The following is a 15,219-nucleotide window of genomic DNA, read 5'->3' on the forward strand; positions in this document are numbered from 1 at the left end:
CTATACTCCACATTTAGCATCTCTTCAGTGGCTTTCTTACCCATAATTAGCATTTATATTCTGGTTCTTTAGCATCTGTAAAAATCCTAAACTATGTTCTTTATATGGAGTTCTCAGAACACCTGCAGTGAGCATGTGAGCAGTAGGACTCTGCAGTCCCAGTGTGTGAGATCATCAGCTAAAGCATTTGCCAGAAACAAAACAAAACAAACAAACAAGATTGATGGAGTTGGTTAAAATAGACCTTTATGTGCCATCCTATTGCAGCAGTACTTTTGTATAATACTTTGCAGCATAGGATGCACTTCATGTTTCTTATTTTGTCCTATTTTACTTTATCCTCATTTAGATTATCAAAGATGAAGAAACTAAGGCTTAGTGATTGTGGTGGTGGGCACTATCCCAAATAAATAGAAAATTATCTGTGACTTAAATTTAATTAAGATTGCTTGTTCTTTCTCCTACATCACTTTGTTCTGTATTTCCATAATACAAGTCTTGGAGGGCTATATTAGTTATGGGCAAAAATTAGTTAAAGCTGAAAATTCTTCCATAAACTATTTTTCTCAGATAGTCCAAATCCATGAGACTGATACTTGAAGACTCTGTTTTAAAACATGGCACACTTTCAGCATATATACCATTGTACCCTGTACACCAGGAATAGGTAACATGTCCCCATATATAGCAATGTACCCTATACATCAGGAATGGCATGTTTTTGCTGACGTAGCATGGAACTAAATAAATATTTTATGGAGATAGAGAAACATAAGTCGATCTACAATAATCTGGCTGGTGAATTTCCCTTTATAAAGAAATATTTCAAAAAATTGAGGGAAAGTTGCTCATATCAGGGTCCCCACGTTAGGTGGATGATGTTATTTTATATTCTGTAGATTATGAATCTGGGGTGATGTGAATTATGCAGTAAGGTGTTAGAGTCATATTGAGCCTTTGTTAGACTGTTGTTTTAACATTGTCAGGAATCTGAAAACTCAGTATAGTTGCCCAATGTCAGTCATTACTTTTACAGAAAGTAGGCTGACTTTTGGTGATCTTAGTGACCCCATATCTGTCAATACTCAAGCCCTCCTATGGCCCCCTCCCTTGAATCAAGGCTTTGACCTGCTTTCATAATGAAATGTGGCTAAAATCTCACTATTCACATTTCAGTCCTAAGACAAGATCTAGGTACTTTCACCTCTGTTTTTGGAGAATTCACATGGGATAAGAATCCTGACCCACCATGTAGAGACCCCATATGGAGAATGGAGCCCCAGCAAATAAGCCAAGATGAGCTCCCCCCTGGCAGTTCATATAAATTTGCTGGCCACGCATGTTAAATGGTCTTAGAATCGGGTCTTCATCCTTAGTCAAGTTGCTGATGCTCCATGAACAGAGACAGGCCACTTTTGCTGAGATCTGCCCCAAAGATAGAATTGTAGCAAATTAAAAAATATATATATATTATTAAGATCTGCTAAGGTTTGGCCATAGTTGGTTACACAGCATATATAACTAAAAGAACAAATAATCAGGAAATTGAGAGCCCTCAAAAGAGATAGAATAGATAACCTTGCTTTGGAAAATATGCATGAAACCAACACAAAATCTGTTGTTATTCACTAGTAGATTCCTATCTTTCACATGTGTCTGCCCCCTTAAGCCCCTCTCTTGTTTTCTCTGTCATTCCATAACCCTGTCCCCCAACCACGCGTACCCCGTCCCTCTTTCCCTGATGCCATTAGCATCTCTGGTCACATAGAACAAGATTCGTATTATTACAACACAAGAAAATGATAAAAAATGCCAAAACCAATATTGGAGTGCAGTTTTTATATGCGAGTGGGCAAGAGGAACAGTTTCCAATTAATTCCACTAATTGTTGCCAGAATTGAACAATAAGATTTGTTTCTATTTTATTGACTGTTTTTGTCATCCTGCTAATTAGTCTTATCTGAAGCCACCATATTTTAAATGAAACCCATTTGATCTGTATTTACTATCTACACCAGCAGTAATGCTAGTCCTGTAGCTCATATTCTTGAAAGGCATTTAAAGTCTGTATTAATTAATGAAGTTGGCACCCAGAGCTACAAATCATGTCAATTTTACTTTTCTCTACCAGAATCTATTTGCTTTCTAATGTTTTCCTTTAGCTGCTAAACAAACTTTCTGTCTTCTCAGAATGACATTCAGTCCTTCTCATAAAAACACATTATCATGAACTTTAACCAATGACTTGCAATTTCCTAGATTTATAGTAAAATGCACAAGAAAATGTTCAAGGTCACATAGCCTACTATTTACCATGATTGTTATTTTAAAGTTTATTAATTTGTGTTTTAGTGGCTTTTCATTTGAACAGCTCTGGTAATCATTTATTTTTATTCTTTAGTAAAAAAAAAAAAGTAAAAGTAAAATATTTCTTTCTGCCTTCCAAATAACAACAAAAAAAGCAATATTAGATTTGAACATGTTTGTAGTTACGTATTTTTTTTTGTAGTTATGTATTTAATGGAAACAAAACCAAGGATCAACAATCTAAGCATTCTCTTTATATTCTTAGACATTACATGCATTTATTTCTCAGATTAAGAAAAATCACTTTCATTTAATAAGAAGGGGACCTTGGTCAAAATGAAAAGAATTGTGTTTATGTGCCACTTGAAAATGACATCTCTTAAACTTTCTTGGCCTCAATTTCCTTGATTACAAGAGGCAGATAGTAATCCCTTCCCTTGTGGAGATCTTCTGATCATTGAAAGAGCCACAAGTGTGAACTTCTTTGACAAAGGTATCTTGGGCAGAAAAGTCACCAGGAATTTTTTTTTTTTAAAGATTTATTTATTTATTCATACAAGCACTGGGTACAGTCAGAAGCGCGGGAGGGTGAGAGAATTCACCAGAGCCAGAGTGGAGAGCAGAGCAGGCAGACTGATGAAGTACACTGCTGAGGGAGCAGTGGGTGGCAGGAGAGTTCTGCGTGCCTTGTGGGACCCTCACCCGGCAGCCGGGGATCGAACCGGTGCTGCAGAGGCTGCAGGCAGCTTTGCAGCCCAGCGCTCAACCGCTGCACCAGGAGGGGATGCTCAACCAGGAAAATGTTTGATGTTGGAATCTGAATGGTTTTGAATACTGGTATTTAATAAGTTAAAAGAAGGATGCTGTCTAGTAAATATCCACATTGCTGCAAGCATCAGGTTATTCCATTGGTTCCTGGATAATTACATTGCACTTCACTTTCCTGTATCATCTGGATGATAAAATAATCTCTTCTTTTCAGATGCGTGGGTATGAAGGTGCAGGTTACTAGACAAATTGAGAGTGGTAAGAATGCACAGGGTAGTTTTCAGACCCAGCAGAGCTCCCTGATATGGTGAATTACTCAGATGATGGATGCAATTATTTACATCCAATTTAACAAAAAGTGGGTGATTGTTACTTGTGCTGGGCACAGGAAATACAGAGTTGATTCAGACACATGGCTTTTTTTCTAGAAGATCTCAGAACCTATTTATGGAGCAAATATATACCTAACTGGCTATAAAATACATCGCAGTGATAGAAGGGTTAAGTGTAAAGAAAAGGCAGCTGTGTGGACCACAAACAGTGGGAGCTGATTCTGTGGTATTGAGGAAAGTCGTGAGTGAAGACCTAATCTAAATAGAGATGTCCATGATAAAATAGTCCCTCTCCTGGGAGTGATCCCGATCTGTGCTCCTCTGAGCTAGGTGTTTGACGCTGTCTTGCGGAGTTACATGCCACCCTCCTCTCGTTTGCTCTGTGATGAGAATTTCTGATCAGAAGAGACCTCACCAGCTCATTCTTTTGCCTTCTGATTCAGATTGGCTTTGCTGAATGAGGAACCCCAGCAAAAAACAGAGGTGGAGGTTGAAGAATGAATTCAGATTTTGTTAGTTTTTAGCCATGATTTCATAGACACCATGCTCGCTCCATCTTCCTCTTTTGCTCTTGTTACCTCACTATTGCTGGCCCTGCCCAGTCTTCTCAGGCTTTTCCCTCTCATCCTTAGTTAAAGACTCTTGGTTCAAGATTTTATCTTTGGGCCCCTGTTATGGACTCAGTTTCCTTCCTTTGACTTTATAGAGCATAATTTGCATATGCCAATCACAACCCTTATCTCTTGCCACAGTAGTGTGTGTATATATATACATACATGCATGCATGCACACACATGCATATACACACATGTATATGCACACATGTATGTATGCATATGTATATGGGCTGATTAGTCTAGACTGGGAGGTGTGTGTTGGAGGGGGTGTTTGTTGAGATATAGAGAGCTTTTGGTATATCTCCTCTTTCAAGAAATAGACATACTCTGCTAAGTCAATACATATCGATGACTCATTCAAGGAATGCTAGTTCTGCTTTCTTATTATCTTGTCTCCTTCCTCCTACAGACTATTCAATGATTCAATTTTAAAATATATACATATATATGACATCAAAGACAGATTTAGTATTTTTTTTAATAACTTGGGAATGAGTAGAATTGTGTAAGTAGGTAAGTCCTCAGTAATTACTGAGAAATTGGCTTCTCTTTTTAATTTTACCCATCTTTAAGGTCAGGGGAAAAAAAGATGATATTCAGGTTATTTCTGCTACTTCATGAAAGATCCTACTAATCAGGATGTGAGAAAGAAGTTGCCAAGTCTTTCTTTTTTCTTAATTTTCCATTCCTTGCTCACTTCACTGCCTCTCAGGAGGGAGAAATTGAGAGAAGAGAGTCTGAACACTTTAAGTGGTTTGTGTGGAGAACTTTTACCCGTTCAAGGAATAGTAGTAATTGGTTCCAGCACCTCCTTGGATTCTATTTCAGAATGACCCAGAAATGTTGCCACCGTGGTTCCTTGTGCTCTGTCTCTACCTGTGTGTTGGATTTTAAGGGAGTCCAGTGACAAGGTTTCTAAGCCCAGGATCTTTTGTAGTAAAACCACAGGTTAAAATGCCATCAATTTCTCGTTGCCTTGTTTTCAGGAACAAACTAGTTTGATGTTATTTCTTCTTCGATTTTTCCAGGACATCACATTCAATTCTCAACTGTCCTGTTTTTGAAGAAAGATAAGACTTTAGTTTTGATTGAATTTTCCTTGAGATCAGTTATTGCCAGCTCCAGTTTATTAAAGCACTAACGTGGCATAAGTTCTGAATTCTCTGAGGTCATACTCAAGTTCATCTTTGAATTAAAGAAGTTTTTTTTTTTTTTTGGAAGTGTGAATCTTGAGTTATATTTGTTTCCTATACAAGAGGAGACAGAGTTAAGAGGTAAAAACGGGAAGATCATTTTGCCTCCATTTTGGAATTTAGTGCTTAAATGTATACAAATGTAACACAAATCTATTGAAATATACACTTGTTAAGCTGTTTTGTTTCTTTCTTTGTTTTTCTTATTGACATGTTGCCTATTTTTTTTTTTTTGCTTATTTAGGATAAATATTTGGAATGTAAAATTCTTTGAAGAAATTTTTCCCCTTTCATTATAGGACTTGAATGTGATTCAGAGAAAAGAGTGTGGTTTGGTGCCAAACAAAGAGTGATATGTGACTCCTCACTATTAGTGTGTCACAGTGCTCTGGATTAGACTTCTTTGTCCTTTGCTTTCTTAGTAATCCATGTGGACAGATTCTGGAAAGAGGGGAGCTACATATGCCCCCCCTTATACCACAAACCAGCTAGCTCTTGTTCACCTACATTGATGACTCACCTTTCTAGGTGGCGCACCTGTGCAAATGGAACGCATGTTTTTTTTAGAAAAAGTTTATTGAGGAGAAAAGGAACAGAAATAAAATGGAACTCCCAGGCTGGTGGAACCAGGCAAGGGAGGGACAAGGGAGCCAGGAACACGTGTTTTAATGGGAAACCTCTGAAGATGGCATACGCCCGGGTGCTGGTGGAACAGCATGGATGCTGCCTACAGCAGGTCCTGGAGTCATGTCATTTTGCTCTAACCTTAACAAGAAAAAAAAAACAAAACAATGACAACAACAGCAACACAATCTGGGCTGGCAGTAAATAATGAAAGTACGGAGGGCCTGTTTCATTACATGTTGTTTTGCTTAAAGCCCTAGGTGAGGGCTTACATGCATGTACACGATTTTAGGGGACACCTCTCCACCTCTTAGTTTTACTTACTAGAGTTTTAAATTCCATGTCTCATCAGTATCTATTTATCCTTGGACTCCAGCTAAGGACTTCTCTCATCTGAGGAGCTTTCTCAAGATCCAATGACGTCTTACTTCTCTAAGCTTTTGTAAAATGTACTTTCGATGTGGGATTGTTCTGTTCCGAACAATCACTGTTGCCTCGTGGGTGTGATTCTTTCCCTTTTCTGCCTAGCTTTGTGCTTGATTCTGTTGATTTTAGAGACAAAGTCTCCTATTTTATTTTTTTACTCCTGGACTTCAGGAGATGAATGCCTCTGACTGTGGGGACCTCTCTTTTCCAAGGTCCTCCTGGCAGGACTGTTTTCTTCCTAAACTCTGCCATCATTGTCTGTGGTTTCCCAAAAGTTAGGTCCTCCTCCTGTTAGTTCTCAAACTGTGAATTCTCTGTGGTACAATCTGGGTTTTTGGCTCCTTTGAACAACTCACGAACCATCCAGGCCTTCATTAGCTTCCCTTGGGCACTGTTCCAACACCTGGGCCGCATTTCAGGTCTAAAGCATGTACTGTCTTCAGAACCGTGGGGTGGGCTGGGCTAGGCTGGGAAGCGTGTGTGCTGAGGGGGTGGTGGTTGAGCTACAGAGGTCCCCTGGTGTACCTCCTCTTTCCAGAAACAGGCGACTCTGACTGCTCGGTCAATACATATTGGTGACTCATTTAAGAAATGATAATTCTGCTTTCCTGATTATCTTGTCTCTTTCTCCTATAGACTGTTCCCAGCTATTCAGTGATTCAGTTTTCAATTTTTTTGGTCCTATCTCTGAGCCACTCTTACCTGTTTCCTTCTTAGTTTTTTTATGTCCTCGAATGTTCTTCTCTAACCTTAACATTTTATATCTTGCACATGCCTTACTGTCTGATGATGACTGACTTTTCTGTCTTTTTTGTTTGGTCTGCGATCCCATACCATTACCCCGTGCTTAGTAAGTTAAAGTGGAACTTCGTGATTACCTCTGAAGTCCTTTCCAGCCCCTTGTCCTAATACCTTAAATACTAATTTTCAGACTTGACTTTAGTCTATTTTGGTGACTTATTAGATTTTTCTTTTAGCTTTCCTCCAGGGGACATCAATTTCAAACCATCACAAGCACAGGTGCAACTTCTGCGCTTATAATCCCCACCCACACTCCTGACTCCACTCTATCTCCTGATAGCACCATATTAGTCACTAATGGCTAGAGTTTGAAAGATTGAATGTTAAAAGCATAATTAGAGACTTAAGGGAAACAAATTGTACCCATAAAATTTGGAATTAATTTCAAGAAAATAGGGCAATTGAAGCACCTAGTGCAATTTGAAATGACTTTTCTAAATGAGCGGCTCTGCCAGAAATCAGCCCCTCCTAATTTCCTATGTTTCCTTCTTATTTCTTTCAAAGAATAAGGGCAGGTCAGTGGGGGAGGTATGGCAAACAGCAATGTGCAATTCTTGTCAGAATAACAAGGGCAAAGAGCTCACCTTAAAGCTAAGCTTTCTCTCTTTGATGGAAATAGAAAATGGGAGGAGATGTGTGGGTGAAGGCAATCATGGCCCTTGGGGCGCTTGAGAAATCGCAGGACCAAAACCTAGTCATTCAAAGAGATGGTATTTATGAGCCCTGATGGATCTCATCATTCCATGATTTCTCATTTCTTATGTCCAGTATCTGCTAACGGCCCCATACCAGTCATTCACAGACATGCTCCACACCTTGGGTCCTCTGGGGTCTTTGCCAAAGAGATTTTCCCCTTCGGGGAATGCTAGGCAGCTTAACTCAGCCAATCCAAACTCATCTCCTCTTCCAGGCACATCTCTACCATCTCTTCTCACACAGGCAGGAATATTTCTTTGACCTCCAGAGTCCTCACCAGTCTCTCTCTTCTCAAGTCCACACAGACTAAAACAAATAGTAGCAGCTCCATGAAAGATATTGCATTGGCCACTGTATGCAAAGAAGACAACCTACGATTCTACTTTGTAGACACTCATAGTATAGTGTGGGGGCGGGGCAAAGGTGATGATAATAAAGCACGGAGGTATCTGTGAAGGTGTTATGGGGTCGCCGTTAGGATATTGACTGGCCCTGCCACTCCTGTTTCTAGTGATGGGATTCCAGAAAGGTTTTATCTCTGGCCTTCAGTTTTTCTATTTTTTAAATGATAATATTAACACTTTTTTTTTTTTGTAGGGTGGTTTCATATGTAGAATGAATAAGGGGTGTGACATGCAAAGTAAAGGCTTTATTTAATGTGGGTGCTGAGTGTTCATTTCCTGGTTGGTATTTGGGTTAGAAAATGTTTGTGGAGGGCCTCCCTGGTGGCGCAAGGTGTTAAGACGCAACTTATGAAGCTATCAGCAGCCACTGCAGTATGAGTTGAATCCCTGGCCAGGGAGCTACCCATGTGGCACAGCAAACCTCTCCTGACCTCTCCTGACTCACCTGCTGCTCCCCTCAGCAGTGTATTTCGTCAATCTGACTGTTCGGCTCCCCACTCTGTCTCTGGTGAATCCTCTCACCCCCCATACCTCTGGCATGTACCCCAGCTCTTGTATGCAAAAATAAATAAATCTTTAAAAAAAAAGAAAAGGTTTGTTGACAACATTCCAGTCACAGGTTTGATTTTACGTTTAGCTCTAAGCTCTAGGTCAGCCGTGCCTGGCACACAATGTTTTGTTTTGTTTTTTTTTTTTTTTTCCTTACTCTCGAGAGAAAAATTAAGATCATGAATGAACCACCCTTAGTTTAGTCTTGAAAACTCATGACTGAACATGGTAAGCTGGGCTCTATCTCTGTTAGGAAAAATTAGGATCATGAGTTCACTGATCAGAGTTATCTCAGGCTGATGAAGTTGGCTTGGCAGTGAAGGTCTGGTGAATGTGAACATTAGCAAACAAGCTCAGAAAATCACAGGTTCTTTAAAAGATTATTCATAGAAAGTTCTAGAGGACTTACAAGAGAATATTATTGCAAATGTCCTGTTCCCTGGGTCCTTGACTGTCTTTTGGTTTTATGGAAGCAAAAAGAAGATAGTAAAGAAAAAAATTCTAATATTATAAAAAGCAACAAATTTAAAGCAAACAAAAACAGGCTGTTTAACAGTTCCTTCCACATGCCCTATGCCTGGATTTTAGCAAGACCTGTGTCTCTTTGGTTAGAAATAAAAACCTATTGCTTTTGTTTGGAGAAAGTCCATTTGCTTTTCTCCTGCACACCATAGTCCATGATGTTAGGAAACCCTGTTCTTATACTTGACAGTAAAAATAACTGAAGATGGAGGCTCATTGAGATATAAGATGAGCTTTCTCTAATGATGGGACCTTCCATAGGTGGCACATTTCAGACTAAATCTGGAGTAGAAATGTGGGTGGACATCAGTTCAGTGATATATCTATTTAAATATGCTGCTGTAACTAACAGAAGTGCAGGAACCATCAGAGATGAGGGCACTGTCCTTGCTACAAAGTAGTCGCCATCAGTAAAACAGCTTTAGGTAAGTAGCTGATGAAAATGCTGCAGATGTGGGGTCTGTGTTGTGTTCAAGTACAGGGAACATATCGATCATTTACAATGAGCAAATGTAATAAGACAGTGTTTCAATTAAGGGAACAAAGATAAATGGTATTTGCCAGCTGTCCTCTAGTAGCTCCAGTCTAGGGTGGAAAAGTAAATCTGACCTTCTACCAGGGGAAGAGTTACATGGATGATGTAAGTTATGTAATAAGAATGATTAGGCACTGTGCTATCATGAGAGTGGTGAAAAGTATGCTACAGACATAAAGATTATATAATACTAAGGAAAGGGATCTGGGGAGGCTTTTCAAAGGAGATAGCATTTTTTGTGTCATTTACTTTGAAGTGGGACTTGTAAATACGGAGAGAGAAAATTTTCCATTGGCTGGAAAAGCTGATAAAATCTTTTCTGTCTGTATCATCTGGATGGTAATTGCATTCAGAAAATGTTATGTGCCGTTGGTTGAAAAAAAAATATCTAGGGCCTCCCCGGTGGCACAGCGGTTGAGCACTGGGTTGCGAAGCTGCCCGCAGCCTCTGCAGCGCTGGTTCGATCCCCGGCTGCTCCAGGGCCACCGGAGGAGGGTCCCACATGGTGCGCAGACCTCTCCTGCCGCCCGCTGCTCCCCTCAGCAGTGTACTTCGGTCCTTCTGCCTGCTCTGCTCCCCGCTCTGGCTCTGGTGAGTTCTCTCACCCTCCCGCGCTTCTGACTGTACCCAGTGCTTGTATGTATGTATGAATGAATAAATAAATAAATAAATAAATAAATAAATAAATAAATAAATATTAAAAAAAATCTAGAGGAATGTAGAGGGGGTGGTGACTTAGGGGAAAATAATATCAAGCAGAACATGTCAGTGTGGCTGAGACTCAGAGGCAAGTTGAGGTGGTGCCTTTATAGAGCAAAAGGATAGGGAATTCTAGTAGGGCTAGATGCTAGGAGATGTCATTTTTATCTTCTATGTCCACTACCAGGGATTCCTGAATGTAATGTGAACCCTATACATTTTGCCTATGGGCCTGAGACAGTTGACTGTAACTCTAGAAGCAATATTTGAATTGTTTTAAGGGGCAATTATGAACAGAGACCAGTGAAGAGTTTACTGTTAATGGTCTAAATGAGAGGTACAGCTCACAATGTCATGTTGTAATGTTTGCAAAAACAAAAATGGAGAAAATTTTCTGAATTACTCCTTTATAAAACACAGAGAGAAAAATCTAAATTTAATATATAGAAACAAGGATGCCCAGTGACTTTAGTCATTGTGAGGCTAACAAATATCTTCAAAACAACTGTTTATTGGCATCCAAATGAATATGAACTTTATGGTTTATATTATACCAAGTGTTGTTTGTTATATAAGATTTTCATACTTTTCAGTTTCTCCAACTCAGATCTCTACTATTTTCAAGTGTGCCAGTGTGTACATGACCTTGTTCATTTTTCAATTACTGAGTTATTCTAAGATGTGCCTAGATCAGGATCATCTATTTAACCTCCTAAGTGTCTTATCTGATTCATGGGGGCGGGGGTTCAGTGCTACCATCTAAGACTGTTTTTTTTCTCAGTTCTAGTAAAATCTCTTACCTGTTACTATCGGAAGTTCTCTCCTGATTCAGTCTGATTTCTTTCTTGTTCCCTTGTGGAATTTATGATTTTGTAAACTACACAGGCCCTGGGCTGTGCAGCTGCCCTGGTAGAGGTGCTTGGTGAGACAGTCTGAGCTCCTGTTGTTTGGGGACACTCTCCCCTTTCACATCATTGGGGGCATATCTTCCAGTGCCAGTTATTCCTGAGTCTTGACAGTGCGCCCTCATACTAAATGTAATTTATGGTTCCTCTTTACTTCTTTTTTTTTTAAACCTCAGCTTTTTACCTACAGGGATGAAAATTTTGAGTAAACTAGCTTTCTAAATAACACTTAGATCCTTGTGGGGGGACCTAGCCATTGATATTTAACAAGTTCTCTGGCCTTGTAAGCTTCATTGTATTAGGTGATGAGACATATATATGTAGACATTAAAATAACAGAAAGAGACTGTCTGAAAGAGAAGGGTGATTGTCTCTAGAAGAGGAGGTTGATGAAACCTGGGAAGGTTATAGTGATTACTTTATAAAGAATGTGGGGTTTGTTGGTGATAGCAGCACGATGACAGAATAGGAATTTACAGCCCTTATTTCCCACACAGAAACACTGATTCCACGAGCATAAAACAGAGGGCCCTGACTCCCCTTGAAACACAAGTCTGAAAACAGCTGCATTGAATAGTTTCACATCAGTGAATTACTCCTTCTCTAAAGTAATACAACTGGTAGAGCAGTTATGAGCATGGAAACAGAATGGGTGCTCACAGAAACCAGGGGAGGCTAGAGATTCTACTAAATGTATGTTGACTCCATCAAGAGACTTACCCATTAATCTTATAGGACACCCTCCCACAATTCAGCCAGGTACACATTCCCCACTGTAGCTGGCAATCCCACACATGTCCTTCAGATAGGTCACATATGTACATGTATGTCGCATGCCCAGCTCTGCTGGACTGAGAGAAGACCTCAGGGCACCTCAGAGCACTGCCATAGGAAAATAACCAACAGTTCTCCTAATCAGCCTGCCTTTGTGGAGTTGTAGAAAGATATAAAATCTTAAGATAGCCTCCTCTTTCAAGAGGTGAGCAAAAGAGTGAACAACACATCCACAGCATAATACTGAGAGATGTCCAGGATCTCTAGTAAGACTGGCTTTCCCTCCCAAAGCCTTTCAGTAAAGACTGGTAATGAATGTGTCTTCAAATGTGAAGGCAGCAGTGCAAAGTTCAGGAAACCTGAAAAATCAAGAAAACATGAAACCACCGAGGACCTCAATAATATTCCAGTGAGTGACCACAAATAAATGGAGAACTATGAATTGCCTGACAATTCAAAACAATTATACTAAGTAAACTCAGTGACTTGTAAGAGAAAACATTTAACAACTTAACAAAACCAGGAAAAAAAAAATCATTAGCAAAACAGGAGTTTGACAAACAGAGAGTAATAAAAATAAAAAAGAGCCAAACAATAATTCTGGAGCTGAAAAATGGAATAATAAATTAAAAACATAACCAATTAACTCATTAGCTACTTGATCAAGCAGGAGAAATAATCTGTGAATGTGAAGATAAGTCATCTGAAATTATCCTCCATTCTGACTATTAAAAAAAAGAATGAATTAAGAATGACTGCGGGATTTATGGAACACCCACAAATGAATCAATATATGTATTGCTTGAATCCCCCAAAGAGAAGAAAGCTTATTTATGGAAATAATGACAGCTAATCTTCCAAAGAACCTGGAAACAAGTGTTGGCAAGGGTATAGAGAAAAAATAATTCTCATTCACTGTTAGTGGGAGTGTAAATTGGTATAGCCTCTATGGAAATTGGTATGAAAATTCCTTATAAAACTAAAAATGGAAATCCCATACTGTCCCAGCAATGCCACGTGTAGGTATTTGCCCAAAGAATATAAAAACAATAATAAAAAAAGTAATTATGCACCCCTATGCTCATAGAAGCATTATTCACAATAGCCAAGACATAATATGAACCCAAATATTCATGGAAAGATTTCTGGACAAGGGAATTGCAGTGTTTACTCAATGGGATACTATTCAGCTGTTTAAACAAGATGAAATTGAGCTTTTGGGACAATATGGGTGGTCATTGAGGTGATTATGCCAAGGGAAATAAATCAGAAAGTGATAGACAATTACTGGATATTTATACTCACGTATGGAATGTAAATAACCAAAATAAAGAAATTGGCAAAACACAATAAAAATAACTCTTTGACTCCATGAACAAAAATACAACAAAACAAAACATGGCGGTTACCAGAGGGGAGCGAGAGAGAGAGAGAGGAGGGAGGGAGAGGTAGTAGGGGTATTATGATACTGTGCTGGTGCTAGAACTTTGGTGGAGGTGAGGGATGCATGTGTACATATTGATGTATGAAGCTGTAGTCTGAAAAAAGCATATAGTTTTGTAGACAAATGGTAAATTAATATAATTTGATTAAAAATGAATGGGTGCTAATTAATGACATGAAAACATAGAAGACAGAAATATATAATCAATTTTAGAATACTATTGTAAATGAGGGTTGTAAATCACTTTTAATTATAGTATAAAAGTTAAAGACACAAATATTAAGGGAAATTATAGTTAAAATAATTTGGAAATGGATACATGAGGAAAATATGTAAGCGGTGACATTAATAACATATAATATGTGTGTCTTGGGAAGTGTAGAGAATTTGTATATGGTTGAAGATAAGTTGTTATGAGCTGAAAGTTGACTTTAAGAGGTTTTATGTGAGCCTCATGGTAACTGCAAAGTAAATGAAAACTGAAGATACATGAATATTAAAGAAAAAGGTATCAGCGCATACCACAACAAAAACATTAGGTCACATAGAAGACAGCAAGAAAGGGAGAAAGGAAAGAAAGGAATTGTATCACAATCAGAAGAAAATTCACAAAATGTCAATATTGAGACCTTATCTAAAAATAATTAATTAAAATGGCTTAATGTTCCAAAAGACAGAGTGGCATGGTGGATTAAAAAAAAAAAAAGGATTCACTAAATATGCTCTCTACAAGAGAATCATATCACCTTTAAGTCACTCATAATCTAAAAGTAAAGGTAATGCAAATGATAATTAAAAGACAGCAGAAATGAGTATATTATATAAGATAAATAAGCTTTAAATAAAAAATGTCACAAGGGATAAAGTTTTATATTCTATAAGGGTCATTTCATTGACAAGATATTACAATTGCAAATATACGTACCCGGCATCAGAACACAAAAATAAATCAAGCAGATATTAACAGAACTGAAAAGAGAACTAGCTATACACTAATATTTGGTGACATTAGTACCCCATTTTTAAAAAAGATTTATGCATATAAAAACTGGGGTGCAGGCTGAAGTGCAGGGGGTGAGAGGACTCACCAGAGACAGAGCGGGGAACAGAACAGGCAGACTGACTGAAATGCACTGCTGAGGAGAGCAGCGGGTGAGACAGGAGAGGTCTGCTGTGCCATGTGGGTGGCTCCCTGGCCAGCTCGGGATTGAATTCAGCTGCAGAGGCTGCGGATAGCTTCACAGTGCTGTCCTTGTCCCTTGTCCACCAGGGAGACCCATTTTTAACACTATCCAGACTCGAAATTGCGCTTCTGGGCTTCTGGTCCCAGCTCTCTGCTTCTTTCTGATCATCCAACCAGCCTCTTCTTCCGTGCGGCCAGTCCTGACTTGCTTTGCTGGGTGGACCAGCCACCGTCTTGCATGCAGGGCTCCTGCTTGGACTCTGGTCTCTGCACTGTGGACACTCTCGGGGGTATGGCAGTGCATCTGGCCACGTGCTGGCCTGTGCATCCTCGCTCTCTGCTCTCCCTGACTTCCTGTGCAAACAAATTCTGTTATTGTTTCTCTCGGTGTGTCCTGCATTTGTGAGCGTGCCGGGGAGGATCCACCAGCCAGGTCACCC

This window comes from Talpa occidentalis, unplaced genomic scaffold, assembly GCF_014898055.3.
Source record: "Talpa occidentalis isolate TD23 unplaced genomic scaffold, MPIMG_talOcc4v2.1 talOcc4.5, whole genome shotgun sequence".
In the NCBI taxonomy this organism is placed as follows: Eukaryota; Metazoa; Chordata; class Mammalia; order Eulipotyphla; family Talpidae; genus Talpa; species Talpa occidentalis.